The sequence below is a fragment of the Dasypus novemcinctus genome, chromosome 5, assembly GCF_030445035.2.
Source record: "Dasypus novemcinctus isolate mDasNov1 chromosome 5, mDasNov1.1.hap2, whole genome shotgun sequence".
Lineage (NCBI taxonomy): Eukaryota > Metazoa > Chordata > Mammalia > Cingulata > Dasypodidae > Dasypus > Dasypus novemcinctus.
In genome coordinates, this window is record NC_080677.1 from 123,947,794 (window position 1) to 123,954,000 (window position 6,207).

At 39.4% G+C, this 6,207-nt stretch overlaps 1 pseudogene; it reads right to left on the reverse strand.

Annotated features, from left to right (window-relative positions):
- Positions 1-4,127: 4,127 nt before the first annotated feature.
- LOC101431736 (rap1 GTPase-GDP dissociation stimulator 1 pseudogene) lies at positions 4,128-5,924 on the reverse strand (annotated as a pseudogene).
- Positions 5,925-6,207: the final 283 nt, after the last annotated feature.

A 6,207-nucleotide genomic window follows, 5' to 3' on the forward strand; every position in this document is an offset into this window, starting at 1 on the left:
GGATAGACCAATCAGTTGTGCAGATGTTTCCCTCAAGTTTCAAAATGAGCTCCCACATCCTTCACACACACAATAAGCTCTTTGTGAAACTAGTAGATGGGTAGACTGAGAGTGGATCTCGTTTTCAAAGAAAAGCCTAAATAAGATAAAAGAGGGGTAGAAGAATTGAATAAGGCATAAATAAGGAGAAGTCAGAGAAAAAATATTATTAAAAGCTGGTCTCCAGCGGTGGACTTGGCCCAGTGGTTAGGACATCTGTATACCACATGGGAAGTCCATGGTTCAAACCCCGGGCCTCCTTGACCCATGTGGAGCTGGCCCATGCACAGTGCTGATGTGCGCAAGGAGTGCTGTGCCACGCAGGGGTGTCCCCTGCGTAGGGGAGCCCCACACGCAAGGAGTGCGCCCTGAAAGGAGAGCTGCCCAGCGCAAAAGAAAAGTGCAGCCTGCTCAGAAATGGCGCCACACACACAGAGAGCTGACACAACAAGATGACGCAACAAAAAGAAACACAGATTCCCATGCCGCTGACAACAATAGAAGTGAACAAATTAGAGACAGCAAATAGACACAGAGAACAGACAACCGGGGTGGGGGGGAAGGGGAGAGAAATAAATAAATAAATAAATAAATCTTAAAAAAAAAAAGCTGGTCTTTTCTCTTTTGAAAGAGTTTCAGTTGGACCTCCCTTTTTGCCCTTTGTCCCATCTTTTAGTCAATTGGTTTGAAATTCTTCCACCAGCATTCAAACAGATTTGTTGATTCATTTCATCCAAATCCCATTTGATATTTGAATTTTACTTTAAAATCAATCTAATCCTAAGTTTGAGATCGAGGCAAGCATCCCAAAGGGTGTCAAAGTAGGTTAAATTCCTCTTGGTATTAATCCAAGAAATATTTTTATTATGTTTCAGTGACTGTTTAGTTCTTGAGACACAATGGTCTGTGTATTACAGTCCTGGCAATCAAGCAGTATGACCACAAGGAAGACAGACAATGAAGAATTTATAATGCAGGGTGATAGATGTTAGGGTGAGAGTAAGCCTGGGTGGGGTATATAAGGCCTTCAGGGGTAATTTCAGAGATTTTTATATTTGAAGGGTCCTTAGGTTCAGATCTGGTTTGTGAGAAAAGTTACCCAGCTATCAAGCAAAGGAAAAAATTTGTGCAAAAATAGAGGTGAGAGACAGCCAGAAAAATTTTAAATGTCCAAGAGCTATTAAGTGAGGCAGAAAAGAGGGAAGGGAATGAAGTTGAAGCAGAGAGTAATCAGGGGCCAGATCATGGAGAACCTTGAATGCCAAGTTATCTTTAATTTTATCCTGATAGAAATGGGGAGCTAGTAAGAATTTTTAAGCAGGAGAATGACTTCATAAAATTTATATCTTTGAAAAATCTTCCTGACAATTTACTCAAGGGAAGGAATGACTAGAGGCAAGGAAACCAGCCAGGCGGCAGTTCCGGTAATGCTATTGATACATTAGGGGAATCTGAGCTAAGGTAGTGGCAGTGGAGAGAGAGAAAAGTAAAACATATCATTTATAATGATATTACAGTTTGCACTATGTTAACAAACTGAATCCGCAAACATGTAAAATATTATAAACCATGGTCAAGTGGAATTATGTAGTATAACATATAATATCAATAGAATTTAAAAGTCACATGATCATCTCAATAGAAATAGTAGAAGCATTTGATGAAACCTACCTCCCTTTTATGATAAAGACATTCAACATCCTGAAGACCCTGGGATGGCAATGTCCACTCCACCTCCACCTCTAAACCAAGAGGGTGTTTACATCTCACATGGTTAATGGATGGAATTCTCTTGTTTGCAGCTGTAGACTCTCTCCATTCCCTGGTGTGGTGGTTGACCATCCTCATCTCCCTGTTAGCTGACCTGGGTTAGTTCAATGAAATAGAGAGTAGGTTTTACAACTGTGCTGAGGTTCAGGGCCCAGCTGGCACATAGACAGTCCTAAGATTCAAGTCTCCTGAGCATACACCAACCCTAGTGCCAACCACAGGTTCAGTAAAAGTGACAGAAGAAGCATGCATAGAGAGGTTGCATTTGAGTCCCACTCAATCACTCAGAAGCACAAATTCCAAAGTAGGGCTTACTGGCATGGCACTGAATTCCAGAGCCATCTGTCATGACCATAGGACCTGGGTGTCTTCATAACCCTCAGGAGCACCACTACCTGGGGTTGTATCTACTTTGACTGTCTCTGAGGTTCTGCTGAGATATGCATAAATGCAACCCCCTGATGACCTCCAAACTCATTTTGAAGTCTCTTAGCCATATAAACTCATTTGTCTTTACCATTTCCCCCATTTATTCAGTCTTTTTCTAGTTGTTTCAACAGCTGGTGCTTGGTAGTGATCCCTTGGCACCAGGGAAGCTCATCCCTGGGAGTCATGTCCCATGCTGGGGGGGATGTTAATGCATTTACATGCTGAGTTTGGCTTAGAGAGAGGTCATATTTGAACAACATGGAAGTTCTCAGGAGATAACTCTTAGGCACCCTGCAGCTATAGGCCTTGCTGAAACTTCAAGCACAGAGGCTCATAAGCAATAGTCATCAATATCAATGGCCCATCATTGGACCATCCTTCTTCACTGATCTTTGCCCTTGTACTTGGGGAATTGTTGCTGTTCCATTGGGGAGTGTGCTAGAGTTTCCTGGAATGGGAACCAAGCACTCCATCAAAAAAGAGAGAGGTAGTAAATATACAAAATAAGAAATGAGGAAGAATGTATCACCACTGATGCCACATTTAGAGACTGTCTTAAGAGGATACTTTGAAAAACTATTGCCAAAAATAAGGACAACTTAGAGGAAATGGTCAAATTCCTAGAAACACATAAGCAGCCTATATTGATGAAAGAAGAAATTGATGACCTCAATAAACCAATCACAAGTAAAGAGATAGAATCAGTCACTAAAAACCTCCCAACTAAGAAGAGCCCTGGGCCAGATGGGTTTATAGGTGAATTCTACCAAACATTCTGAAGAGAACTAACACCAGTCTTGCTTAAACTCTTCCAAAAAATCAAAATGGAGTGAACATTGCCTAACTCAATCTATGATGCCAACATTATCCTAATACCAAAGCCAAACAAAGAAATCACAAGAAAGAAAAAATACAGGCCAATCTCTCTACTGAACCTCGATGCAAAAATCCTTAACAAAATCCTTGCTAATCATATTCAACAACACATTAAATGAATTATACACCATGACCAAGTGGGCTTCATCCATGGTATACAAGGATGGTTCAACATAAGAAAATCAATCAATGTAATACACCACATAAACAAATTGAAAGAAAAAAATCACATGATCATATCTATAGATGCAGTAAAAGCATTTGACAAAATACAGCACCCTTTCCTGATAAAAACACTGAAAAAGATAGGAATAAGGGAACTTTCTGAACACGATAAAGGGCTTATATGAAAAACCCACAGCTAACATAATTTACAATGGTGAGATCCTAAAATCTTTCCCTCTAAGATCAGAAACAAGACAAGGATGCTCACTATCACCCCTCCTAATTGGCAGCCAGTTAGATATGGAACCAAAAACTTCAGGACATCTTGCCAAGTTTGTGAATGTTTTGATATTCTGCACAGTAAAGATAAAAGAAAATCCACAGGGTAAACAATGAAAGAATTGGAGTTTTATTAAACTCTAGGTTTGACATTAGTAGGTAAGAATAATGAATCAGCAGCCATACAGTTTTTTGATCACTGTGCTTCCCAAGCACCAAAAATGGGGTTATTTTTACTATTCAATTTCATCTTTAATAAACTAAACAGATTCTGCTGTATTCTTTGTTTCTAATTCACCATAACATTATTATGCAGTTTACTGAGTATGAGGAGCAAGTCATTTTGTAGTACCAAGTGTATGTCATCATAGAACTAAAACACGCACATTCTGCTTAATGTAGCTCAAGCAACAGAAATGCAAGGTCACAGTCATGATTGGAGTCTTATTTTTGATAAATTCATGTTAACACTAACAACAGGTTCAGAAATCTTAATTGGCAGGTACCTACAGCAGTTTTTCAATTGGTAATGGAATATTATACACATGTACATATGACACAGTAGAGAATGAAGTGGAAGGGCTGCTAGGTGGAGGACAAAGGGAAAATCAGGGGTGGGATGATGCCGTCTATCAGGAAGGGGCAGTTCTCAGCTTTCCACAGTAAGTCTCCACTCTGTGAGAGAGGCCTGTTGAGCAACACTTGTTCTCATGACATCTAGAAAGGTAAACTCCTGTACTTCCTTGTGTAGACCTTCAGATCCCATGAGAGTACAGATCAGGACCATGGAATTAGATTTGATTTTAGGAACACTTCTCTCACCTACAGGAAGTTATTGTAAAATCTGAACAAGCTTAGCACTTTCTAAATCTTTTTCAGCAGTTCCCAATTCTAAAGCTGCTATTAGTGCCAAAGCAACAGGGGCTTCATTCTGCATTATTATATGTTCACTAGTTGCCATGGTAACTAGATGCTTGCTGCTACCACTCTGAACAATGGTTTTAATTAAATATTTTTATTTACTCTGTCATATGAGGGCAGAGAACAGTCTGTTTGACTACCCCATCACACCAGCATGATCTTTGGCTTCATACCATTCCACCAAACACTCCAGTAATTTAACATTCTTTCCTAGTTGTTCAGCGACTACTTACACATCTATTAACATCCTTAAAGTTCCCAGAAGTTTAAATCGAACTGGAGATACATCTTATTTTAAGGTAACTCCTGCTGATAACATGTTTGCTTTATTGATGACTGGAATGGCTAGGTTTCTGAGACACAGTGCTGCATGCTGTACAGTTACATTTCCATTTTCTATATATCTGCCCAGGGGATCCATGCATTTTTCTAATATTCCATTGTCCATCATTTCTGGCAAAATTTGTAGCTGGTGGCTATTTGAGGGAATACAAGAAAGCACACTTTGCAACACATTGCCCCTTTCAATTAATTTCTGCATGGATTTATCTCCAAAAAGGAATAGAGCCATTAGATCTGAAACTGTTTTGAGCTCAGCAATATCATTTTCTTTGTCTGTAGCTGCCTTTTGCTGAACAATCTCTGTGAGACATTCTACGAGGCCTGCTTCAACCAGCTGTAGTTTAATAGCATCATTTTCTGCCAATGGTGCAAGAACTTCAAAGTCCTTTCCTTCTTATTAAGTTCTAATTGTTTCTTGAAGAGTTTTACAAGTTCTTCAGCAATGTTTGTATTGGCAAACTGTTCTTAGCTTGACGTGAGTTCTGCTAAATTGCCAAATTCAAAAGACACATTTCTGTAAAGGCCACATTTTTACAGCAGATGCCCAGTAATTTCACTAAGGCAGGAATAAAATCCATATTGATAAGCTGAGCTTGAAAGGAATTATTCTCATTGCTATAGTCCATCAGCATACTACAAAAGACAGTCAAGAGCTTCTTATTGCCAGGATCTGTTATACTGCACAGGGACCTTAAATGGTCAATTAAAATCTGTGTACCACCTGCTTGGTCAACTGCACTTCTGCCTTTAAGGCCATCATAATATATATTTCCTAGAGCTCTGTCCATTTGAAGTAGCACTTCCTGGTCTTTGCTATTTAGCAGCTGTACCAGTGGTGAAATCAATCCAACATTGATACATGGAATTTGCATAAATTAATTTTGGCTACTTCTGCTATGCAGAAGACTGTGCAGGAAGACTGTGGACTATAGACTTGCAAAGAGTTGAAGTATTCCACTTCCTTGCATTTTTTTTTTTACTTGTGTCCATATTATTTTGAGCCAGGACTTGAAGCAGACAATCCAAGCATCCATTCAAACTATCCTCAGTCCTGTCAACAGCTGTTATCTTAGCTTCTTCAAGGTGTCACTGAGATTATCCATGTTTCTCCCAGAGAGCGAGGAGCTGGCAGGGTGAGGTGAAGTTCTCCAGGGCAAACAGTGTAGCACTGTGTCCTCCCTATACTTTGATCTCTCCCACAGCCAGGGAGGGACTGTCTCATGAATTTTCTCCTTTATATATACTCCACTACTGTCTACTTTGTTGTTTAGTTGAGTTTTTGATTAGAATTGGTTTTACTCCATTTTCATTTACTTTTGTGTATATTGTTTAGATCTTTTTGTTGTTGTTATCACCATGAGGATTATATTTAATATCCTAAATTTA